Genomic DNA, 27,500 nt, shown 5'->3' on the forward strand with positions numbered 1-27,500 from the left:
GACAAACGTGTCAATTGGAAAGGTTTCAAATCTGTACGGAGCGAGACAGACACTCCTGGTAACCTCTTTACCAAATATGACCGAGACTTGAGTACAATGGAGGTGCCATCTGCAGGTCCCGAACGAATTAAATAGGCACGAGAAGTGGAAGGCGTCTCTTTCTCTTGAAGTAGAAAGAATTAGCCTTTTGTATTTTACTAAACTGATGCACACGACGAGTTTTGCATTGAAAATAGGATAAAAAGAGGGAAGATAGGAAAAAAAAAACCCATTACATTTACGAAAGACGAGCGTCGCCTAGCTGTAACAAGACCATGATGTGGAGCCCAAGCAGCTGTTGTGTTGGTGAACCTCATCAACACTGTTAAAGAAGACAGTCCTCGGTAATGAATATAAGAAAACACATGTTCTGAAAAAAATAATAATCCCGTGTAGCCACATAAGCAGTGTCACTGAGAGAAACAAATGACTGGAGGTTAAGGGAAGAAAAGGTGCATCAAGGGGTAAGGGAATTTGTGTTAAATCTATTCCCAGATAAACATCCACGCGTGCTAACCCCACCCCTGACTACAATCCTGATCTAGGCTTGAGTATATTGGAAATGCAGCCTCCGGAGACCCGCGGGCCCAGCGCGAGCGAGGCGAGCGTCGGAGGTGGTGGTTCTCAAGGGACGGCAACATGTGAACAAACAGAGAAAAACAGTCTGGTACCCGGCGCCTCGTTCACGCGTCGCGCAAAGCTGTGGACTCTCGACTGAGGGACAAGCATGAAAATGTACCTCTCAAAATAATAAAGAAAAAGAATAAAAGGTTAAATAAAAAAATAAAAAAATCGTTTAACCGTTAACGGCTACCGGTTAACGAAGCATGAATATTTACAGTATACTTCGTAGAGAAAGTAAATGAGTGCAATACAAAACATATTGATGACGATACAGAAAATAATAAGGAAGTTTTGGCTAGATAGAGAACAGATTTGGCATAATTCCAGTAAGAAATATAAAGCACATCAGATTCAGGTGGTGGAAGGCTCACGTACATTTTGTAGAATAGCTCTCTATCATATATAGCACAAGAATATGTTCTGTGTGTGTGTGTGTGTGTGTGTGTGTGTGTGTGTGTGTGTGTGTGTGTGTGTGTGTGCGCGCACACATATGTGTGTGTAACTAGGTGCATGTGTAGTTTTATATGAAGGAAGAATTGTGTTTAGAGGGTGGGATATACTGGAACTACCCCCTTGTGTTGTACGACACAAGGGAGACGTTCAGTGAAATCACAGCTGGCTTTAATGATAAGTTCCTAGCACCGCAGATCCAGTGTTTTACAAATCAGTGGGAGTTTCGGCATATGTCTGTTGCCTGCTGCCTTAAATGCCGCTTGTTGGCAGGACGCTTACCGTGGCAACGCCGCCTTGGTGATGGCGGAGACGGTCTGCACTCTCTAAGAGGCACGCATGGAACCATTCCCAGTCCGGCTGTGCATATATATATTTTTTTATTTCAGCTGTGAGAGACTTTTTCCAATTCGAATAATAATTATTTATTTCTAATTGTTGGCCTATGATATGAAATAGCACTATAGTGTGATGACATTCCAATTTGCGTTAACGTCAGAAAACGCAAATATAAATTACGTAGCGATGATGTATTCAGCTCGAAATATATTTTTGGTCATTCGGAAACGGATTGTTTACTTCAGTACAATTAAACGATTTAACTTGGTGATTGTTTCAAATGATCTAGTAATCAAAACAAGTGCTTAACTATTAGCTGGGAAATGACTCGCTTCATTATTGATAGTTGCGTGTTGCCTGTTTTCCAAGGAAAGCCTTCATAATGTCCTCAAAGGATGCAATACTTCTGATATCCTTAGCGCCGGGTTCGAAAAAACAGTCAGATTAGATCTTTCTACGGGTGAAATTAAATACATCGAGGGAGGAGGAGGAGGAGGAGGAGGAGAGGAGGAGGAGGAGGAGGAGGAGGAGGAGGAGGAGGAGGAGGAGGAGGAGGAGGAGGAGGAGGAGGAGGAGGAGGAGGAGGAGGAATAGGAATAGGAAAATAAAACAAAGGTAAGAAGGGTACGCAGTATACGTGAGGATATATTATTAGGGGCCTGTCAAAAATAACACATTTAATGGGCCCAGCCAAGAAATTTCACTATGTCCATACACTTCTACCTTGTAATTATATGTGGCTAATTAAACCATTTGAATTTGAATTTGAGTTTGTAAGGTATCAAGTAAACAAATCATATGAGTCAGGTGTGTGCACGTACAGGGAGGCGAGGCAATGGAGGTGAACATCCTTCCCTCTCATCATCCTCTTCCTCTTTCTCCTCCTCCTCCTCCTCCTCCTCCTCCTCCTCCTCCTCCTCCTCCTCCTCCTCCTCCTCCTCCTCCTCCTCCTCTTCCTCTTTTTCTTTTTCTTTTTTTCTTCTTCTTCTTCTTCTTCTTCTTCTTCTTCTTCTTCTTCTTCTTCTTCTTCTTCTTCTTCTTCTTCTACTACTACTACTTCTACTACTACTTCGCCTACTTTCTTTCCATCTACTAATTCTCCTCCTATTCCTTCCGTCTAATATTCCCCTCAGTAAACAAACCGCAGGAGGGACAAGTGAGAAGGAACACACCATGATATTGTCAACGCACTAAAAAGAGTAGAAATTTACGCGACTGACTCCGAACAAAAAATACATCACATTAGTAATAAGCAAAAGTAAAAGAAGAAAAAAAAAAAACTAAAGCACATTCTATTTCCTTTGATAATTTCGCTGTTTATATCAAATCCTTTACATTCTTCATCATCATAAGATTGACTTCAGCTCTTCGCACTTTCGCTGGAATCGATCTCAAAGAGAATAATGATCTTGTTCTTTTCTATTGATTTTTACTCTCTCTCTCATTTTATCTCATCCTTCTTCACTCATCCTAATTCCCACAAAAGCGTCGCCTTCTCTCCCTCCTCACATTCCCTTCCCACTACACCTCTCCAGGTCTCGTGTTCACCTGGTATTGATCCCGCGGACGGGTTGATCAATTGGAAAGGATAAAAAAAAGATGAAAGAGCATACAGAATAGTAGCAACTTGGAGGCAAAGGGAGAGGAGAGAAGGGAGGGAGAGGGACAGGGAGGATGCAGATGAGGAGAGGAAAGGTGTGAAGAGATTAAAATTGTTGAGGATAAGTAGGTAAAAAGACGCCCACTGCCATGATTCTACCAAGGAAGGATGAATGAAGGAAGGACAATGGTACAAAAGTTATTCTCTCTCTCTCTCTCTCTCTCTCTCTCTCTCTCTCTCTCTCTCTCTCTCTCTCTCTCTTCACTTTCATTTAACTCTCCTGCATCTTTTCTTTCAGGTTTGACAGTGTTGTTCAATGTAAATACTTAGGCATGTATAGTAAAATCTAACTGAAGTGTTGCTATATGTTCATTCTTCGTGTTGTTTTATGATGATTCCATAATAGCAGGCACAAATTTTTCCGTCTCACCTCTAATGGCATATTACCTTTCTCTGTGTTCACTCTATACACGCAAGCTATCCATGTAAAAAGATAAACAAAAAGATAATGATAATATAATCAAATATAGTTGAAGTCTGAATGCTGACATGACGGCACATCAGAAATTTGTCATCACGGTCTAGAGGGGTTAATTCCTTTAGAAATTCATGTATCAAGACTTGTAACTCTAGTGATATTAATCAAGTGTCATATTTAGTAAATCTTCCCTGAAAGCGACTCACAGGAGCGGACAGGAATGATTATTTTCTGCACTGTCCGACTTTCTCCGTCCCGTGATTCCATCCACAGTTGTTGTTCCGATAAGGCGGAAAAGGTGTTACTTCACCTCTTGCTCATAGTTCTGTCCTGAATTTTTCCCGATCATTCTGAAGCACAATTTTCACTCTCACAAACTAACCGTGTTGTTTATTCCTCGTGTAATACTGGTGTGCAAAACTGGAGCAAACGTGAACATTCATCCATCGTACAAATCATGGAGTAAGTTATAAGCATTATCCCTTGTGGAAATCTAAGTATTAACTTCCAGCTCTTCTCAGGGACAAGGAAGCTGGGGTATCATACTGGTCGTGTTCCAGATCATCCAGGGGTTGCTAAACATGATTCACATTTGTAACATTTAACCTTTGAATGGATCTGTCTTCAGCAATGCCTCCCCGCCGGCCTTCCCCAATGGAAACATTTTCATTACACTTTGCAGCCCTAAGCCCCATGGAGCACGCGCTCAGGGGGAAGACTCGAAATTCTTCCATTTACATATTCCATGGAAGATGCTCTTCTCTTTTTGTCAGAATCCCATTTAAGAATAACGACAGCCTACAAAGATGATTGCTTCTGTAAAGACGGTGGCCGTTATTCATCATGTAGTCGGAAGCAACCCCAATGTAACTTACTCATTTCATATCAACTATTATTCTTGTAATGTGCGCCTGTTGAAAGAGAAAAAATAAAGACTTCAAACTGATTAAGAATGCCCCAAAAGTAATGACCTGAAAAATATAATCTACACTTCCTGAGACTGTTACTCTGGGAAAGTTTACAGTTCTTCTAGCAATAATGCACGGACCGTCCATATCATTGCAGTGGTCTGTCTTTGTGAATGTCTACTCGCCCTATTAACAGGCATTCTGCTAACACTTATTCTATCCAGAAAAAAAAGAAAAAGGTGGAAAATAAGTAGAAGAGATATGCAGCGATGGCAAGTGAAAACAGTATACTGAATTATCTTGAAGGTACCACCCACCTACAGCATTTTCTTCCTTGCTTTTCTAGTGTTTATTGAAAAGTTACTGCAATGATAGAGCCAAAATACATATTGCATTTTTTTTTCACTATGTTTACAGTTTTTTTTTTCACGAAGTCAAACAGTCCTTAGCTCATAAGTACGACTATCGATTCATTTTCTGTAAGTCTGCGAAATGTTAATAAGTAAGACCATTAACCTCTTCATTAATGGAACGCACTTTTCTCATGATTTTTTGGCGTGATTAGACGATTAAGATGGCGAAGACTGACCATTCCTCTTCTAGCCTCATGAATCTTTCCTAATATAAATAAACATTAGGAAGGGTCCATGAGGTCAAAAGATGAATGGCCACAGTCTTCACCATCTTAATCCCCACGTAGTTTCTGAAGCTGCAAACAATCACCAAACAGTAAGCAGAATGAATATGGAAACGCGTCATGATACTGAAAAGGTTAATATTCTTGTTAAAACTCACATATTGATAAATACATACCACAGTGAATTCAGTTTTTGTAACACTGAGGCTTGTTAATAAGTACTAAATCATCAATTCATTCTCTGTGGCATGACGTCTTTTGGTTGAAATTTATCTAATATATATATATATATATATATATATATATATATATATATATATATATATATATATATATATATATATATATATATATATATATATATATATATATATATATATATATATATATATATATATATATATATATATATATATATATATATATATATATATATATGGACAAGTTTCCTATACCTCACTAAATTATATGAACCTGTATTGATATTACGGATGTTATTTCTTCTTTATGAATGATAGAACAACACTCAATTTTTCCATTGGCTGCATATAAAAGAAAAATGTCAATCTCACATGAATGCACAACACAAAAATCTCACGGATATGATTCTGGTAGAGGCATGTTTAAGGCGAAAGTATTGTGTATTTATTCATTAGCTTTCCATTGGCTGGGGGAGTTTCGGGTGAGAACAGCAAGATGGAATCGGAGTCTACATTAGCCTGGGAAATCCTGCACCTGCATATCATTTTCATCAGAAGAGTTATTTGTCGCGTCCCTGCCCGCCATATGTCCGTCTGTCATTTTGGCTTCCGTGCCTGTAGTGTGTGTGTGTGTGTGTGTGTGTGTGTGTGTGTGTGTGTGTGTGTGTGTGTGTGTGTGTGTGTTGGAAAAGGAGGGTGTATCACTCTCTCTATCAGTTTTCCTATACATATATCTGACTATCTCTGTCTCTCTCTCTCTCTCTCTCTCTCTCTCTCTCTCTCTCTCTCTCTCTCTCTCACCCATCCAACCACCCACACGCCCACCCCGGCACACACACACACACACACACACACACACACACACAAAAAGAAAATACGTATAAAAGAGTCGATGTAATTGCCAGCAGTAACCTACTCCACCGTAGTACTCTATAAAATGCCAGCTTTCAAATTGCGTTTTCTCTGTATTTTAACTCAGCAGCGCTCCCTCCCTCCTCTGTGTTTTGTCCACTTCTCCCTTACCTCACCCATTCTCTTCCCATTTTTACCTCTCCCCTTTTCCCCTTTACCCATTTCTACTCCCTTTCCCCTTACCTTTTTTCCATTACTTTTTTTTCATCCTCATCTCTCCCCTGACCAGTTTCCCCTTACTTTCCTCCCCCCCCACTACACATCACATTCTTCCCTCTCCTCTCTCGTTTCCTCTTACTTCTTCCTCTTCCATTCTTTTTTCCCTCTCTCTTTTTCTTTTACTTTTTCCTCTTTTATTCTTTTTCCTCTCTTCTTTTCTTTTACTTATTCCTTTTCTATTTTTCCTCTCTCTTTTTCTTTTACTTGTTTCTCTCCATTCTTCTCTTTTGCCTTCCCTTTTTCTTTTTCTTCTTCCTTTTCTTTTTTTCCCCTCTCTCCTCTCTCTGTTTTACTTCTTCCTCTTCTATTCTCCTCTCATCTGTCCCTTCTCTATTCAATTTTTCCTCTGTTATTCTTCCCTCTCTCTTCCTTTTCCAGTTGCTGTTTCTCCTCTCTCTCTCCTCTCCCTTGTTCCTTTTCCCTTCTCACCTCTATCCCTTCCTTCCTTTCCATTTTTGTCATTTTTTGTCTTTTTATTTTTCTTTTCTTTCCAGTGAAGTAAAAAGAGAAAGAGAGGGAATGAGTAGAAAGTAGAAAAGGGAGAAGAAGAGAGAAAGGAAAGGATAATGGATAAATGGACAGTAAATTGAAGGAAAAGAAAGAAAATGTTGGGAGGGGATAACAACACGGATAAACAACAAAAAAGAGAAGAAATATTCACTAAGTTGGTATCCCCTTCTTTCTTTCTTTCTTTTTTTCTTTCTTTTTCTTTCTCTCTTTCTAGTTATCAACCATTTACCCTTTGCCTTGATTTTCCTTTCTCACTTCCTCTCCCTTTCAAACTTACTATTTCCTTCCTTTTCTCTGTTTTTTTTCATATTCTTTCTTGGAATTGTATGTTTGTCTATTCTCTCTCTCTCTCTCTCTCTCTCTCTCTCTCTCTCTCTCTCTCTCTCTCTCTCTCTCTTATCCTCTACTTCTGTCCTCTCTGTCGCTATTGTTAGGCGTAATGCTAATGAGGGATTTATTTCTAGCTTAGATTAACATTAACGTGATTTTAATACAAGGATGCTCCCACTACATTCACCTCCCACCACCCCCATCCCTCCATCACACTCCTACCGCACCCCAGATACACTCCCGCCACACCCTCTCGCCTTGCTTACCCCATTGAAGACAAACATGTAAGTGGTAGAACTGCCCTTCTTTAGTATGACGTGTTTGCTTGTCGTGGCTCAATATGCTTTCCAGCCGATTGGAAGAATGTTTTACGGGACGGTTAGCCTCTCAGGTGCTCGATAATAGGGAAGCTGTGACGGGTGTGTTGTCATGTTTTGTATAAGATGTGGTAAAAATATTGTTCTTGTGTCACATTAGTTTTATTGTGCTGGTTTTCGCCCCACATGATTCACGAGTAAGTGGAGATTTGTGGTTATTTTGTATGTTATTTTCATGAGTGATTGGGTAAATGTGATGCTCTTCTTTTTCTTTAGGCAGGTACACGGCGAAGCATTCCCTCCCTCCGACTGTCTCGCTTATACCATTTTCTCATTATTAAATCAATCAAGGGTGAAAATTATACTGCGACGGCTTTCATTATCTTTCTTCAAGTAAAAGTCTGGAAACGTAAAACGTACATAAATACATTAAGAAGAGCTTTTACAGAGTCCGTGGAAAAATGAAAAATTCTGTTTGATTTTCTTTATAACAACTTCATGTTATCATTCATGTATCACTGAGCGTTTCAACATCAGAATTCTTAATACTTATGAATTCTGAGCCACCTACTTATAAATTTTATTCAAGTTACTTTCCGAACAAAGAGAGAGCTCAACAAACTCTGGGATGCTTTTGTCTCTCATATCTATTTTAATAGGAAGAGATTAACTTTGCACCTTTTATGCGAAGCAGCTCTTGCATTAATAGCTAAATGTCCGCGTTCATAATGCAAACACATGCATGATTTGATGAAAACTACTGTTCTAGAGAAAAACGAACCAATGTATTCAACATTCCATTACTTGCCTTTTCACCTTCAAAATATTTATTGATTATACATATACACGCTATGAAAATAAATAAGCTCTCTGGTGTTTTTATTACCAGGATTAATTTTACTCGTACATCTTAGGTTCGCTCTGCTGCGTTTTTCTTCGCACAACAACTTCATGGATCTCTCGTTTGCCTTTTCCTGTTGTTGATTTAAGTTTTGCCTTCCTATACACGTACTACGATTATTGTGATGTTAGTGAGAGAGAGAGAGAGAGAGAGAGAGAGAGAGAGAGAGAGAGAGAGAGAGAGAGAGAGAGAGAGAGAGAGAGAGAGAGAGAGAGAGAGAGAGAGAGAGAGAGAGAGAGAGAGAGAGAGAGAGAGAGAGAGAGAGAGAGAGAGAGAGAGAGAGAGAGAGAGAGAGAGAGAGAGAGAGAGAGAGAGAGAGAGAGAGAGAGAGAGAGAGAGAGAGAGAGAGAGAGAGAGAGAGAGAGAGAGAGAGAGAGAGAGAGAGAGAGAGAGAGAGAGAGAGAGAGAGAGAGAGAGAGAGAGAGAGAGAGAGAGAGAGAGAGAGAGAGAGAGAGAGAGAGAAGAGAGAGAGAGAGAGAGAGAGAGAGAGAGAGAGAGAGAGAGAGAGAGAGAGAGAGAGAGAGAGAGAGAGAGAGAGAGAGAGAATTTAGAAATAGAATTTATAATTTATTGTGTTATTCCATTGTTAACAATGGTTATTGTTACAGGTGTACATTGTGACATTCTCGTAGCAAGATACAGATATAGCTAAAATTAAGAATAACGATGAAGTGTCATAATTATAAAAGATTATTAAGACAGTAAAATTCATGTAATAACACTAAAATACGATAAAAGAAAAACATCATGCTAATAAACTATCGTATAAAAGACAACATTAGCAGTAAAACTAGCAGTAAAACTATTACTAAAACATCATAAAATTCAAAATATGAGACTAAAACACAGTAAAACATAAGAACACTAATCATAAAATTGCCACATAGAAAGAGAAGTACTAGTGGTGTCACAATTAAAGCTGAAGGTCGTTACTCAGAAGGAAGTTTATAAGTCTTCTTTTAAACGTGAACACATTTCCTATATCTTTTATACACAAGGGCAAGGCGTTCCATAATCGCGGACCTTTTACAGAAATAGATCACTGGCCGTTGTCAGTGCTAGTTCTGGGTATATACAGTAGATTGTGTTGCCTCGTGTTTGTCTGGTTTACATCATTCACACTTGGAAAGGTGACAAGCCAACTAGGATATTTCTTTTTTTAGAATATTGAACATAAAAACACATTGCTCGTAATCACATTTTTTGCTAATTTGTAGCCATCTTAATTCATTTAAAATAGGAGAAGCATGGTCATACTTAGATCTATTACCCACAGCCACTTTGGCAGAAAAATTTAGTATTTTTTGTACTCTTTTTAGCTGAGTTTTATTGGTGGTGCCCCACACCGTCATGCCGTAGTTAATCAAGCTAAGGACGAGTGTCTGTATCACAGTTGTTCTGGCCTTAGTACTAAACAAGTTTCTTATGCGATTAATATACATAAGTATCGCAAAAGTTTTCTTGGCTAACTCAGTAATGTGGTTGTCAAAAAAGCATGTACTTGTCGAAATAAACTCCCAAGTTCTTAACAGAATCACTTGGCTTAATCTGTGCATCATTAACATGTATTATGGTGTTATTTGGTATTCTAGACAATAGAGCTCTTGATCCAATGAACATACACTGTGTCTTCTTGGCATTTAGTAGGAGACCATTATTATTAAAATAGCTTATTATTTTATTCAGAGTTTCTTCTGTTCGTCTGATTAGTTCATTTAAATTATCGATCGAATCTGAATGAATGAACTGAGTGTCATCAGCGTATTGTACTAGCTGGCAGTCATTGATATGAGTGGCAAGGTCATTAACATAGATCGTAAATAAGATAGACCCAAGTATTGACCCCTGAGGAACTCCAAAAGACACTTTTAATTTTGAGGAAATGTTTTCTCCAACACGAACACACTGAGTTCTGTGTGCTAAATAGTCTTTAAACCAAAAGGAATCAATGCCAATATCATATAGCTTTTTCAACAAAATGCTGTGGCTTACGCTGTCAAAAGCTTTCGACAAGTCACATAAGGTTAGTAGAGAAATCTTGTTATCTATGCTTTCATAAATATCCATTACGACTTTGGTTAGTGCTGTTACTGTTGACAGTCCTGATCTAAAACCATCTTGTGTATTACTGAGTAGTTTTCGAGATTCAAGAAAGTTAACTAGTTGCTCGGCTAAAATTTTCTCAAGAACTTTAGATAAAATTGTTGTAGGGAAAATGCCTGTAACAATTGAGGTGTTTATAATACAAGTGAGATATGGAGTTATAACAGGTAAAGCATCTTTCAAAAATCGAAGTGGTATACCATCAACCCCATAAGAATTTGTGTCTTTAAGGTGTTTAATAGTGAGGATTACAGTGCTAGCGTATAGGCTGTGGTCTAAAGCGATGCGAATTATAAGTAGCAATGGCATTATGGAGAGTTACATTATCTGCAGTCAAACTTTTTTGTGTCTTTATAAAAGTTTTGTTGCCTACATTAGCAAAATAGGTGTTTAACTCGTCCACTCTACTCCCAGAAGGGACACAATTATTGTCCTTTGACTTGCCAGGGAAAATTTGATGAACCACTCGCCACGTGGCTGCTATATCTCCTCGCTTGTCATTGAATTCTTTGTTATAATACTCCCACCTCGCTGTACTGATCATTCCTTTAACTTGCGCTTTAAGATTCTTATATTCGATTTGTAGTGTATTGTTGAGCCGATCACGTTTTAACTCCTTTTGTTTACTGTTCCGTTCATTCATCACTGATTTTAGATCATCGCTAATCCAAGGAGCATAAGGTCTTCTGATGGTTTTAGTGACAAATGGAGCACATGCATTTAAGCATCGCTGAAAGGTGTCAGTGAAGATAGATACTTGTTTATTTACATTGTCTGTTTGAAATATTTGTTGCAATGTATGACTTTCATTATCTAACAAACTAAGAAAAGAGGCTGAGGAGTAGCTAGCCAAGTGACGAATGGTCTTGGTTGCTGCGGGTTGACGTTTGGGCTTGCGTAAGTTTATCATAGCTGTTACTAAATCGTGATCAGCAATAGGACATGGAACAACTTCTGAACTAAGTATGGATTCAGAATTGTTGGTGATTATGACATCCAGTAAGGTGGCACTATGAGAAGTTATTCTAGTTGGCTTTTCAATTACCTGAGACAAAAGTATTCTTAAGATTACTGTTAACAGATATAAAATCACCATTAAAATCCCCTAATTCTTATTAGTTAACCACATCGATCTAAAAATGTCATGGATGTACTCAAATGTTTCAATGGTTGCCTTTGGGTGGCGGTACAGACAGCCGACAATGATAGATGGCAACTTTCGGCACTGCACCGTCACCCACACATCCTCTACACCGGCAGGTTTACAAATGTTCCTATGAATAGGAGTGACATTAAAAACATTCTTCACATATAAGCAGACTCCCCCACCACGTCCTTTATCACATCTGTAAATATTATAGCCCTTAAGATTAACAAATTCATCAGGTGTTTCAGGAAGGAGCCACGTCTCGCAGACACACAATCTCTTTCCTCTATCAACAATTCTAGTTCTGGCATATTTCCTAGTATACTTTGTGCGTTAATATGTTCGATAGTCAGGAAATCCTTTAACCTTGCAGTGCTAGAACTATCGGCATTATCTTCGTCGCCTACTTCCTAGTATGTATTATAATGTTGACATAGTCGACTTTTGTGTCCTAGCTGTTTGTTTACATGACTGGCATCTCAGTTCAAAATCAAAACGGCACTGTGCTTGTTGGTGGTTAAACTCGCCACAATTAAAACATCCTGGTCTCACCCTATTCTGTCTTCCTCTATAATCTCGTACAAAATTATGAGAAGATGCACGAGATAACATGTGTGTGCTTGCTACTGCTGCATTACTAGTTGACTGAATGGCCGTATTAGGAGTGGGTGAAACCTTGCGGCCTGTGCCCTTAAAAGTATGACCCTTTACATTAAGATTGTGAGATGTTACATTGTGTCCGCTTGTGTAAGAGTTTATTCCACCAGTACTGTTATGTCTAATGATGGGTAATGTTTCAACATTCTTCCTATGGTTCATATCAGGGTGCACAACAACACTTCTCCTAATGCTATTCCAATTTGAAGAAAGCTTGAAGGTGGGACACTGTTTGCTTATGGTAGAGAGAAGTCTAACAACCCCATATCTATTTAAAATGCAACTAGAAGCCTCCCTATCTAAGTCGAAACACATATCATCTACTTCACCAGTTCCTAATTTAAACGCTAAGTCAGTCATTATTATTGGTATTTCATTAGATTTATCCCAACTATTTAAGTGTTCATTGAAATCTGCAATTTTGGCTTGAAACTCATCTGAGACAGTCGTCGGTGCTAGTTGGCTTACAAATATTTGCATTTCATTATTTTTTTTCTTTAAAATCACCTACCAGTGCAGTAATATTATCTAATATAACAACTGGGTCCATATCACTCATGAGGTCATACAAGCCAGCATATATGTAACACTTAGATGGGATCCAATTTAGCTTTTCTGTCACCCAACATCTTAGCAGGTCCACACTGGGTTCTTATCGAGCAGTCTTCCAGGTCTGATGGCAGCATTTGTTGCAAGTTGGTGTCCCCCAACAGGAGGGACCTCTTCTTTAGTGGCATGGTGTTAGTGGTTGGGGTTGAGGTGGGCTCAAGAAGTGGGGCGTCGTCATTTGTTCTTTTCTCAAGATCACTTATACGTTGAGTGAGGATCTCTACTGTATGCTGTTTTCACTTCAGCATTTAACACTTCAATTTCCAAATCTTTTGTGTGTAATTTGTTCATTATTTTCTTCATGTTTTGTTCTAGACACATAACCGTCTCTTCTAAACTCCGCTTCTTAGTCTCCGTCCTTGGTGTTTCTTGCCGCAGCTGAACCAAACACTGTTCCTCGGTTTCATCTCCGATCGTCTGTAGTGGTTCACTAGAAGTTGGGCGATCCATGGCGTGTAATAAGACTTGAGGGGCAAGAGTATCGCACGATGAGACGGGAGAGTTTGGATCATGGGGTGAGGCGGGAGGAGCCGTAGTCTGCATTATAGTTTTGTCAGACTCAGGAGTAGGATTTGGATTCGGAGTGCCAGGCTGGAGTGACGGTGTCTCGGGTGGAGGAGGAGTATTAACACTTTTATCATTGTTCTGGCTGGCATTTGGTGTATGAGCCATTATCATATCGATAAGCTGATATTTATTGACCCAAACGTTGTTTATACCAAGCTCGCGACATCGCTTCTGTAGGTCTGATTTATGAATATTTGCATTCAAAAACTCTTTAGTTGGAAACTGTAAGGATGGTTCAGGTCGTTGTATCTGTGATTCGTTGTGCACCTGCAATGTTGGATGTGGCAGGTCTTCAGAAGACATTGCTACCTCGTAGTTATAGTGTATATCTATATATAATGCACAATATTTTAGATGTGGAGCTGGTGGTGGTAGATATACGAGTAATACTGTAGAAGGTAGCAGTACGGGCTTCTTGAATTGTCAGATGTAGGTTACCATGGAGACGGCATCATACGATTTGCGCATGCGAAGAAAACGTGTTGAGGTGCGAAAGAGAGAGAGAGAGAGAGAGAGAGAGAGAGAGAGAGAGAGAGAGAGAGAGAGAGAGAGAGAGAGAGATAATCACTCACATTTAAACAAAGAACAATGGTAAAGGAACAATCAACACGACTAATGCAAACAAAACATACGAGCAAAAGAATCTGCATGCCAGAAAACAAATGTCACAACTGTCACGAATAAAGTTTTGCCTCACCAGAATCAGTGACATTAATGAATAACGAATAGATACAAGTACAGAACATACCAAACGAGAAAAAGTGAAGTAACAAACACGTCTCAAAATAAAAAAAAAATAATGAAAATCAAGTGAGGATTTCTGCACAATTACTGGAAATAGAGTGGAGAAAAGCAGCAGCCAACTGACACAGAAACAAAGCGGGAATAATCAATCGAAGAGAAAGAGAAAAATCTAAATCTAATCTTTCTCGTATTTTCTGAAGGTTAGAGACAAAATGCATTAAATAACACACACACACACACACTCTCTCTCTCTCTCTCTCTCTCTCTCTGGAAGAATGATAATATTCAAACGTTGAGCACAATAATTTTCAAACATGTACAGTACATACCAAATAATTTGATGATAATAATAATGATAACAATAATAATGATAATAATAATAATAATAATAATGATAATAATAATAATAACAATATTAATAACAATATTGATAACAATAATAATGAAAATGATAATAATAATGAAAATGATAATAATAATAATAATAATAATAATAATAATAATAATAATAATAATAATAAAATTGATAATGATAATGTAAACAATTTTCTTTTTTTTTTTGTGTAGTAAATTTCCCTACAATACTCCAGTGAAAATTACTGTGTGTGTGTGTGTGTGTGTGTGTGTGTGTGTGTGTGTGTGTGTGTGTGTGTGTGTAATCTACTACGTATCGTGGAAATCTGTTGCCACTAATATTTTTCACTCCCCAAACTTTCTAATCAATAAGCTGTCCACGGCCATCAGCTCTTCCCCCAATCAACACCCTCCCGCCAGCCCGCCAGCCCGCAGCTCTTCGCCGTCCCTTCACCTCCGCGCCCCCTCGCCCTTTCACTTCATTTTAATTACTCTCTAGCTGGTGCCGCCCGTCCTTCTGCCTCCTCCCCGCCGCCCTCCTCCTGCCACTCCCATCCCTTCTCTCCGGCGCACCAATCTACTCCTCCTGCACCAACACCTCACAACTCCCTTTAATCCCCTCATTCTAGCGGTTAATAACTTCCCGGGTACTCACTCCACATACCTGGTGCCACTTTTATCTTACACATCTTTCTTCCTTCATAAATACCTTGCTACGGTATTTCAAGCATTTTTCTCTTTTTTGCGTCTTCCTCTACTTTTTGTCTAAGTGATACGTAACTCACACTTTACTCACTCGCTTTGACTGATTGCCACGTCCAGTTGGTAATTCCTTTCCGAACATGAAGTCTTTTTTCTTTTTTTTCGTTCCATCAGAAACGTATCGTTCTAACGTAATGGTATTCTCCCCTCACTTCCTATGACTCCTCTACCTTCCCTTCCACTTCCAGCTCCGCTTCTAAACCATCATTCTTTTTTTCCTTATCAGAAATCTATGCACCTTCAATACCTTTTGCTTTATCCTTTACGTAACAAGTATCACGCTCGTACCCTCGAACAACACTGGAGCCGAGAAAGGACAGCATTGTATTTTTAGAGACCAAAGATAGTAATATGAATTCTCCTTATGTTTCCTTTCCCTCACTGGTGGTGTGGAATCCTCCCTGCTTCCAGCGATGACTTCTTTTAAAAGGGAGGTTTCACAACATTTGTCCCAGACTTTTGGCTAACTCCATGACTTTTTTAGAAAACTGGTAATCAAGTGGACTTTTTTTCATATTTTGTTGCCCCTGGCCAGCTTCTTTTCTTGCTTAAAACAAAATAAGAAAATCACGAAAACGCCTCTCAAAACCACAGTAACCTTCACCACACGCAGCTCCAAGTAAGCGTGATTCGGCGGCGAGACATTTGAGAATCCGTACCCTAATGTAATGCAATGTAATTTTGCCCTTCGCCCACCACCGCTCGTCCGTTCCCTTCCATCCTCGCTCCTGCACCATATACATAAATCACCACGTCCTGCCTAATGCCATGCCACGCTACTCCAATTCTCACTGGCCTCCTTGAACCGCCTTTAGCTTTCATTCCAAAACGTCTCTCCTAATACCACGCCAATTCGTCTCCCGCTTCTCTACCAAAACCATCCTCTCCAATGCTGCGCCAATTCATCCCTCTCCCTGTCTCCCTCTCTCCCCCTCTCTCCCTCTTTCGCCTGTCCAGTAGCAAAGTGTCTCTTCCCTGTGCTGTGTCGCCCCGTCTCCCGCGTACCTGTCCACCTTTGCGTTAGTTAAGCGCGACACCTCGACCGCTTCAGACAATAACACGCTGCGCTGGACTCAACAGGCGCAGCTAGAGGCACCAATTACTGCTTGAGAGAGAGAGAGAGAGAGAGAGAGAGAGAGAGAGAGAGAGAGAGAGAGAGAGAGAGAGAGAGAGAGAATATTTAATGGGGGAGGGCAGACAGGTGTTCCCAAAGGGGTTTGCGCACTGAACTCCTGTAAAACGCCGCAGGAGTTAGGAGGAAAATCTGATTGAACTACATCGTTTCTCTCTCTCTCTCTCTCTCTCTCTCTCTCTCTCTCTCTCTCTCTCTCTCTCTCTCTCTATGTCCCTCCTAATTTCTCTGTCCTCCTCTCTTCCTCCTCCTGCTCCTCCTCTCCTTTTCCCTCTTGATGCTCACTTCCTTCCTTTTCTCTCCGTCTATTAATCTATCTACTCGTAAATCTATCTGTATATATATATCTGTTTGTCTTTTATCTCAGTGTTTGTTCCTAAGCTTGAAAGTTGTCCAAAAGTTGACGGGAGGAAACGCTCTTGAATCCCTCGTTTATGGACGAGTGCTTCTCCTAGCGCTGGTGGAGGTCGTGTTTTTGAAGTTGCTGTGATCTAAGTATTGGTAAAGAGAGAGGTAGAGTGAGAGGAGGAAAAGGGAGCTAAAGAGAGAAGAGAGAGGACTGGAGGTAAAAGGTAGAAGTGGCAACGGGTAGGAAAGGTAAGAGGTTTGAAAGGAGAGAAAGAGGAGGGAGGAGAGAGAAGAGAGAGAGAGAGAGAGAGAGAGAGAGAGAGAGAGAGAGAGAGAGAGAGAGAGAGAGAGAGAGAGAGAGAGAGAGAGAGAGAGAGAGAGAGAGAGAGAGAGAGAGAGAGAGAGAGAGAGAGAGAGAGAGAGAGAGAGAGAGAGAGAGAGAGAGAGTTGCATCTTTGTTGTTTCCCGACTGGAATTAATATACTGGACCTGCATGAAATAATTAGATATAAGGGGACTGGAAAATATAGACAGGCAGGCAGACGCTCACCAAACCTGACTACTGGTTGCAGTGCACATACACACACACACACACACACACACACACACACACACACACACACACACACACACACACACACACACACACACACACACACACACTGTCCGATACAAACAAGGAAATGTCATTAGCCAAACAACTGAATAGGTTTCTGGCTGGTGTTGATTATGTTCAAGATTGTCAAAACATTAATAAATGAAGGCAATAACTTTAAGCAATTAATCATATGCATTTTAAAGGACTCAATCGTTAATAATTAGACATAATGATGTACTATAGAAATGAAACAGTCTCACACATACACACACACACACACACACACACACACACACACACACACACACACACACACACACACACACACACACACACACACACACACACACACACACACAGATATATGTACATATATATCTTATCGAAAACATTTTCTTTATTACCGATGGATTTGTGTCTACCGTGCATCGAGAAAGATATTTGACAATTCAGTTGAAAATATTATAAAAACAATAACTAAGGCTGGTATATCAATTATTCAGGACCGTACATTTTGTAAAAAGAAAAGTTTCTTCACATAATGTGTTTAAAAATTATTCGAAACAACTTTTTGATACACAATCCGTCTCAATTTGAAATTAATTTTTCTTGCCTTGGTAACATTTAACGTAATACACATTTGAGTGCATTAATTTTCAGTAACTGCACACAAAAGTAACGAGAATGGAGATATGTCCAGGTCTTTTTTTTCTGTGAATGTACGATCATGTTTTTCCTCGTTTTACTGAATCTTTGCCTCCTCTCTGTTACAAAACTTTAATGATTTCGTTTACAGCATCAAAAAACCTACTTAGTGTGCGTGTCTTGCTGCCTCTTGTATCCATCTCCAGCATTCTCCCTCCCTGGAGGTCCGCAACTCTTTCCTGGACATGGCCAGGACACCTCATTATTGCTTTTAATTATGTCCCCAGCCTGATGCAAGTGAAGTGTACTTTCACTCTGATACACTAATGCTTTTATTCAGTTTCATCACTGCCAATAAGAAAATGTGTCTTTAGAGCGGCGTCCTTTTCTATACACAATGAAAGAAAAAGAAAACTGCAAAGAGTCACATTTACCACGACGCATTTTTTTTTCTTTCGCTCTCTCTTCATCACAAATAAAACTAGACGAGACAAACACCTACATTGTAAAATAAAAAAAGTAAGTTAATATATAAATAGTATCACTCAACCGTGTGAAAGGAACACTGTTGGAACCAAGGAGTGATACAGCGCACGTGTCTTTTCAGTACTGAGATCAAATTAAGCAGGGCGAATAGAGAAATTTCCAATGAAAGAAACAACAGCGCCGCGTGGAGTGTGTGAATGAACGCGGCCCCAATTACACGCAACACTTCGACATGTTTTAAACTTGAGTGTCCCTACAAAGCTCACGCGACACACGGCTGCAATGGGGTCACAGGTGATTATGGTAATGATACGAGGGCTGACACACACACACACACACACACACACACACACACACACACACACACACACACACACACACACACACACCCTCTCTTCCTCTCTCTCTCTCTCTCTCTCTCTCTAGATGGTGACTTAATACAACACAGATGCAAGTAATCAGTCTTAGGCAAGTAAACCATAAGGGTGAAAATACGAAATAACAACTAAAAATAGAAAACAAAAATGAAAAGGAAATCAAACTTGAGACATAATGAAAGGAAGCGAAATATGAAAAAAAGAAAATTATATATACCTACTTTACATATACAACATAAGGTAAAGTTATCTAAGTACACCAACACACACACACAACACACACACACACACACACACACACACACACACTCACAATGACACCCCTGAATACATACATACATACATACATACATACATACATACATAAACACATACATACATGCAAGGGACTAAAATACGTCAAAAGCCAGAGGAGCAGGAAATCAATACGGAGCGCAGTGTGAGTATCGGCGAAGCAAACAGAGACAAGAGGCGGGTGTTGGCTGAGCATATTTACCTGTGTTGAGCCTTCAGGTGTCCGCTAGGCTCCAGGGACAAGGGTGGCGCCAGGAGAGGTGCTACGATGGAAGGTTAGCCTGCGAGAGAATGAGAAAGGAAAACTGAATCATGGGGAAGGAAACTCAAAAGGATCTACAAAATATTACAAGTGCAACTTTGCTTTGCTTTGTTAAAGAAAAGTGTGGTGAAGCGAAGTAAGGGTGGGTACAGGAGAAGGATATAGTTAGAAAGTAATGAAGTAAGGTAAGAGATGAAAGTGTGTGGGCAAACCACGTTGCTGTTTTTGGAGTTATGTTTGGAACTGCTCATAAATGTCAGGCCGTGGGTATTAGGTTTTGTTACCCAACCTAAAAGGTTGTTTAATTTAATTTTATTATTTATTTTATTTATTTATTTATTTATTTATTTATTTATTTATTTATTTTTTTATTTATTTATTTTTTTTTTTTTTTCAGGTGAACTGGTCAATAGTGTACAGGTAAGTAAGGATTCCCCAGGTAAGTTTAGGTAAGTATATCTTCTTATGTGAATATATATATATATATATATATATATATATATATATATATATATATATATATATATATATATATATATATATATATATATATATATATATATATATATATATATTTTTTTTTTTTTATTTATTTATTTTTTTTTTTTCCACTGACAAAACACGTCTGTCCTAACAAGAAAATTTAACAAGGTATCAAACACACTAGGTTTAGCGACATATGCCAGTGGTATATGACATATATTTACAGGTGTATTTTGTCCTATTTCTTTTAACAGACGTTCTGAAGTTGCCCCAGCTCCACATCCCTCCCCCCACTGCCAGATGTTAAGCGGACAGAGCTGGGCGCCACCACCCCTTGCCAGGGGGAGGAAGACGCCCGCGGGAAGCCTCCATGCCTCTCACTACCGCGTTGACGCCCCATCCGGCCCGGCAACTCAGGGCGCGGAGCAGTGAGATTGGACTGCCAACTTGCCTGCTTCCTTAGAGAAAGAGTAAGCGTGGAGAGGAAATATGAAGGATAGTATTAATTTGAAGGATGTTGATCGGACCGCCTAGGATAGATCAATGAAACGTTGGATGTGGGTTTGTGTGGGATAAAAAGAGGCTACTAGGATAGTCTCTGTGATATTTTACTATATTGTTTTGGTTTTCTACGAGTTTCTGGTAGACTGGATTTTCTAGATCTTCTAGTCTCTTCCATATTTCTTGGGCTCTGTTGTGAAGCCTTATATTTACTGGTGTAGTGTTGGTATGTGTGTGTATCTCTATTGTATTCATCGTATATGGGTATTTTTGGTTCGTTGCAAATCTAAGTGCTTTATTTTGTATTTTTTTGTAGATTACTAATTTGGGACTTACTCATTGAGTGTATGGGAATTGGTGGGTAGTCTAAAATAGGGAGAATTAGTGCTTTGACTAGGTATATTTTTTATGTTTTCAGGCATGTTGTGTAACTTGTAAAGTTTATTTAAGGAAGCAGTTGCTTTGATACGTCTTGTTTCTATGTGTTTGTAATAGCCTGTGGAAGTTATATGTAAACCCAAACATTTACCATTAGTTTTGAATTCAATTAGATCATCATTTACATTTAACGGGATTGTCTTCCTGGCTCCTAGATGGATTGGTGTGAATTTGTTTAGATTATTTTTTATTCTCCAAGTTTTCTCGTAGTTATTGATTTTGTTGATTTCTCTGGCTGTTTGTAAATTAATCATGTTTTTCGATTTTCCTGAATATCCTATGATTTGGGTTATGTCATCTGCATAGCTAACGATTAGGTTCCTGTCTGATTCTTTTAAATCGTTGGTGTATATTGTGTACATTGTTGGCGCTAAAACGCTGCCCTGAGGCACTCCACAGTTGAGATTAAATGCTGGTCCAATGTAGTTATTGATTCTTATTGAGGCTGTGCGATCTGTGATAAAGTCACTTAAGAATTTTTCTATAGTTGTTGGTAGTCTTAGTTGTTGTATTTTGTATTTTAACCCACAGTGCCACACTTTGTCAAAATCTTTTGATACATCCTGAAGTATCATTTGGCATTGCCCCCCATCTGCTTTAAATTGTGCAATTTGTTCTGTTATGAGTGTTAATGCATGAGTTGTACCTCTCCCTGTTCAAAAACCAAATTGATTCACGTTATATAAATTGCTGAATTCTAAATAGTTTTTAATCTATTGTTAATAATGCGCTCAAATATTTTACCAGGGACTTCAAGTAATGAGATTGGTATGTAGTTTTGGGGTAAATGTGGAGATTTGTCTGCTTTTGGTATCAGTCTGATTGTAGCTTTTTTCCATCTATCTGGAAAATATCCAGCGGAGAGGGCACTGTTGTAGATGTTAGTTAGTCGTGTTGTTGCAGATTCAGGGAGCTTTGCAAGTATAGTTTTGTTTATACCGCTTTCTCCGGGACTTGTCTTTTTTAGTTTTTTGTTATTATTTTTAACGCTTCCTCTTTTGTGATTAAGTTGTCTGTAACGCATGTCCCAAGTCTTGAGAGGTCAGAGTGGTTATAAGGGTAAGATCTTTCAAAATTGTTATGTAAATATTCAAAGACGAATTCCGCATCAGCATCCTCGTGTTCATTCTCTTCCCGGAATATTTTTTTTTCCCAATGGTCTCTGTGGACCTCTTCTTTTCCTTCGTTTGTGTAGACTTTTACGTTGTTTTTGTTTTTTATATAGTTTGGTTCAGGGGAGATATTACCTGTTATTATTCTTATTTTGTCCCAGAATATTTTTGGGTCTTTGTATGTGTCAGACGTATCTTTTATGAGTTTTAACCAACTCTCATTGTGTTCTCTAATAAGAGTTTCTTGTAAAATTGTTTGTAAGTTTTTGTAGTATTTGAAGGTTTCTAGGTTCCATCCATGGATTGAAGAGTGTTTTTGTAATTCTATAAATAAAATCCTTATTATTTTGGTGGTGTCACTAAAATTAGAAGAAGGAAGGCATCTAAACCAGGTAAGCGGAATTGTTTGATGTATGGCATCTTCTATTGTGCAGTGCCAGTTCTCAACTGCTTCATCAATTTTTTCTATGGTTTCCTTGTCAAGGTTGTTAACTAGAAGATTACCATTTATGTGGTCTTTAAACTTGTCCCAGTCCGCTGCCCTAAAGTTCAGTCTTGGTGTAGCTGGAATGAGTATAGGTGAGGTCGACACAGTGAAGATAATCGGAATATGATCACTTGTGGTCAGTGATCCTTGGGTAATGTGTGTGTTATGATAGGTCCCGTAGTTTGTAAGAATGGTGTCTGGTGTGGCGCCACGTCTTTGTGTGTAGAAGGTAGGGAAGTAGGGACCAATGTGTTGAAGTGTTCTGTATTGAATTAACCTGCTTATTTGTCGTCCTTTGGTGTTAGTGTGTTGATACCCAAGAAGTGAATGGTTAGCATTTAGGTCGCCAATCAAGTATACTGGATAATTACGTCTGAAAAGACTTAAGAAATCAGGGAGCGGAATGAAGTCTCTGGATGGAGGTTGGTATAATGTTGCAATGATAATTTTTCCTGTGGATGTGGAAATTTCTACTGCAATAAGATCTGATATAAACTCATCTAGTAATTTATACTCAATGTTTTTCTTTATGGCTATTGCAGTGCCGTCTGCTGGATTGTTCAGGGTGTTCTTTTTGTTGATATTAAACCCTGGAATTTTCATTTGTGAGTTTTCAGACATGCAGTGGCTGTTGATTAATATAACATCGGGATCTATTTCTCTGTATGTATTTGAGAGTGAAATTCTTCTATTTGCCCATTGCTGCACGTTGTGCTGAATGATTTTGAGTTTAGTTACAGCCATAATATGTTTTACTTTTGCTTTACTTGAGTTAAGATTACCTGGAGTGTTTTCTGTTTCTGCGTGTGTCTCTTGGGGGTGGTGTTCTTTCAGTTATTTGGCCATTCCTTATTTTTCGAAAACTACTTTCGTCCGCTGTGACCCAGCATGCTTCTAGTATGATATCTCCTTTTCTAATCAGGTCTAGAATATCATGGGGCTCTAGTGTTGTTTCGCTATAAGTGTATTTGAAATCGCCTTCGTCTATTCCAGTTATAAGCTCATGTATTAGCATGTTTTGTGGCCAACCTGTGCTCTCTTTTGAGAATATTTTTAATTGAATATCACTGCTGTGAAGAGTCCTTTTGTGTTTTTGGTTGTGTGCGTAGGTTTGGGCATTAGATGGTTTATTAGATCTAGTGTGTGTTTGTTTTTCAGCTGCATCCATAACAGTTGTGTTTCTGTCATTGCTTTCCATTTCTGTCATTGTTGATAGTAGTTTCGTGGAGTTGGGTGCCCTTGGAATATTGATAGCTAGCAGATTGTTAACTTCTAATGTAGCCTTAAGTTCAGACTCAAAGCATCCCGGTTCCGCTACATTCATCAGGTGCGCGTGGATCATACATGAGTAGATTTTTAGGTGGGCTTCTTTGTCTATCTGCATATTTGCTGTGATTTGAGTGGAATTGGAAGTGTTGATATTTGTTGTCTGAGCATATGTGTTGCTATTTTTTAGTCTCTCTTCTTGTCTCTTGGTTTTTATGGCACTTTTCCTCTCAGGGCATTTCATAGAAAGCGCTCGGTGGTTTCCGCCACAGTTTATGCACTTTTTGTCCTCACAGTTGCATTCTTTCTAAGTGTGGCCTATATTTGCGCATTCTGAGCATATTTTGTATTCCGTACTTTTGGGGCAGCAATTTGTTGTATGGTTATCAATTTGGTAGCATCTGAAGCATGTTTTTATGTTGTAGTATTTTTCTTGGTGTATCTGGTGTTTCGGTATTTTCATATGAAAGAGTTTTAGACCATGTTCTTGTGATTTTACTGCAAAAATTGCTTGAGAGAACGTTATTTTTAAGTTCTTGTTATTTGGGAACTTGAAGACTGAATCGATATTATTGTTCAGCCAGTTGTTGTGTTTACATAGCTCTTCTATGATGTCGTCTTGTGTGTTATTGTAGATGTGTGGATCCACGTTGAAAAATATCACTGATCTTTTAGCCTTGAGTTCGGGTGGTATTGTCGGAAAGAAATTGTTATGTTCTAGTTCCTTCTTTACATTTTCCTGGAAGAGCTTGTCTTGGTCGTCTTCTGATGTTATTATGACAAAGCCATCATTGAGTGTGATGAACTTGGTGATAAAAATGACATTTTTAGAGAGGATTCCCAGCAGATATGATTTTTTTAGGCTCATTTGATTGTTCAGCTTTGATTTTTAGCCTTGCCATTTTTTCCGTAAAACAACATGTGTAAATATGTGTAAAGTGTCAGTGTTTATGTGAGGTCCAAGATAGCCATGAACTAGACTGCCCCGGACAAAGGCTGATCGCTATTCGATCTCCTGAGTCCGATGCACGTCAATCCAGAGCTAACCAGGCCCAGGAGACCTAAAAAACAAGACTGCTCAAGAGCAGAAACCGCAGCTACCTAGGGAAGACTGCCTACAGCTACTCCTCCAATGACCCCCGCCTACTAATAGGCGTCGAAGGTAGGGCGAGCTGCCTCCGGAGAGACTTACCTATCACCCTATTGCCCCAGACCAGCCGCTTCCTATAAGCACCCCTCTAAGGGGCCTCCCTGAAGCAAGCCCAGAGAGTTCACCTTCGTACCACGGCCAGCCCAGCTAATGGGCGAAAAACATGATTAAGGAAGAGGATAGGACAGGAAAAGGCCTGCGAATATCTAGTGAGAGGAAAGTGATACCAAGTGGCCTCAGCTCGGAGGGCAGATCCCGCGAACGCCGTACGGGCCACTAGTGGTAAAGTTTTCCAAACCCTAGGTAGCAGGAAAAGTCTATAATAGGAAAAAAAAAATCCCAGTTGTTATAACCAATGCACAAGGGTGAGGTCTCAACCACAAGATCGAGGTGGGATAGCCCCGGTACACATGTGCACTGGTTGGCGAAAAAGTGTCTCGATGTGTAGAGACTATGTCCACAGAGCCGTGTGGAGACTAAGTCCACAAAGTGTCAGGGACGGTATGCAAAAACAAAGTCCGTATAGCCGTGTGGAGACTAAGTCCAGAACGTTGGCAGGCTAGCAGTCAGGCTGTGCTGAGCGAAGCGAGAGACGTCTGGACTGTATGCTGGTCAGTGCTGGAGTACCACACACACACACACACACACACACATGGCACAATTATTGATCATGTGCATTTTTCATGTAATAACGAACATGAGACGAAGAGAGGGCGTGAGGGGAAACACAGAGAAGGGAAGGGAGAATTGCCAGTTTGGGGCTTCTTATGGAGTCAATATTGGCCTGCCTCTGTTCAGCACTGGGGAGTAATTGCGGTAAGGGGTGGAGAATAAGTCATTACCATTATATATTAAAAGTCATAATGGGGAGCGAGAGAGAGAGAGAGAGAGAGAGAGAGAGAGAGAGAGAGAGAGAGAGAGAGAGAGAGAGAGAGAGAGAGAGAGAGAGAGAGAGATTAGTTAGGATGTATCTTTCCCTTTCGATGCACCTTGACAGTTTGTGGCCCAAGGACAAGAAAAGGAGGAAGGAAGAATGTGGTGAGAGAAGGAAAGGAAGGGAAGGGAAAGGATGGATGGAGGGATGGAGGAAATGGAGAAAGGAAAATCTTATGTGTAGGAAGCAGATTTTTTTTTTATCTTTTTAGTATTTTTTTTCCAGTTCGTTTGATGTTTCTTTTTTTTTTTCAGAAGCGACATATTTCGATTCTTCATTTTCTTTTTGTGAGTGTTCCATAGAAACCTTTTTGAAAACAGTAACTTTTGAAGCCCACTTTTTTCTTTTTTTTTGTACTAGACTTTACAACCCGGACTGAAAAAGAGAAGTTATGGATTATAAAAAACCCCACTAAATTAATTTCACTACAGTATAAAAAGGCGACATTATTTTCATTCTTCACATTACAATTTTTTTTAATGTGAATTCTGCTGACGATTGAGTACACATAGAGGAAAAAGAAAAATAAAATCTAACTACTTTTACTCTTTCAGCTGAGAAAAAGAAAACGTGATCCATAGAACAAAAAAAAAAAAAAAAAAAATGCTGAAAGTATGACCTTTATTTGTGAGTCTGTAATATTACTAGGAAGAGAAAAAAAAAAAACGAACAATAAAGAAAAAAGTAACCCGGCCATACATTAAGAAAGAAATGACAGGCTGGAGAGGAAACTGAACATAAGAGTCTCCTTTAACGAAACATTTAGCAACGGTGTCCTGTGGCTTAACTCACTCGCCTCTGTTTCTCTTCCGTCTATTATCACTCTTCCCAACCTCTCCCCGTCCATTTCCTCCTGTCTCCTCGCAGACATAGACCTCTCCTTTCCTCTCCCGCGTACCACTTCCCTTCGCAATCCTTTCCTTTTTTCTCCCTCCCTCTCCCTCCCCCTCTCCTCTTTTCCCTCGCCCGAGCCGTCTATCTCTCGCCCCGGGTGGGAGGTCCCCCGCCGAGCTCCCGCCCCTTCCCGGACGACGACAAGCCACTCACCCGCATTCACTAAGGGACACCCACCTCGCAACCCTCTCTCCCCCACACATTGCTGCTCGTCAGTCTTTAAGTGTGTGTGTGTGTGTGTGTGTGTGTGTGTGTGTGTGTGTGTGTGTGTGTGTGTGTGTGTGTGTGTGTGTGTGTGTGTGTGTGTGTGTGTGTGTGTGTGTGTGTGTGTGTGCTTGTATCTGTCTTGAAGGTGTCTGCTATTTTTTTATTTATTTTTTCCTTTTGTTTTATCTGGCTCGCTGTCTGTCTTACCTGTTTTATTAATTTCTGTCTCTCTGTCTCTGTCTGTCTGTCTGTCTGTCTGTCTGTCTGTCTGTCTGTCTGTCTGTCTGTCTGTCTCTCTCTCTCTCTCTCTCTCTCATGTTCATAATACCATTTCCTTCTAACCATGACCCCGACGCCCTCCATTATCTCACTTACACACACACACACACACACACACACACACACACACACACACACACACACCGCGTAGTGTAGTGGTTAGCACGATCGACTCACAATCGAGAGGGCCGGATTCGAAT

At 39.6% G+C, this 27,500-nt stretch overlaps 1 long non-coding RNA gene across 1 annotated transcript in view; it reads right to left on the reverse strand.

The window, feature by feature from the left end:
- LOC123514038 overlaps positions 1–27,500 on the reverse strand; it is a 208,787-nt gene that overhangs the window by 29,446 nt on the left and 151,841 nt on the right. Inside the window, exon 3 of the long non-coding RNA XR_006677502.1 lies at positions 19,490–19,568. This is a non-coding gene — a long non-coding RNA (uncharacterized LOC123514038). The remainder of the gene's footprint in view (positions 1–19,489; positions 19,569–27,500) is intronic.

Source organism: Portunus trituberculatus, chromosome 37, assembly GCF_017591435.1.
Source record: "Portunus trituberculatus isolate SZX2019 chromosome 37, ASM1759143v1, whole genome shotgun sequence".
In the NCBI taxonomy this organism is placed as follows: domain Eukaryota; kingdom Metazoa; phylum Arthropoda; class Malacostraca; order Decapoda; family Portunidae; genus Portunus; species Portunus trituberculatus.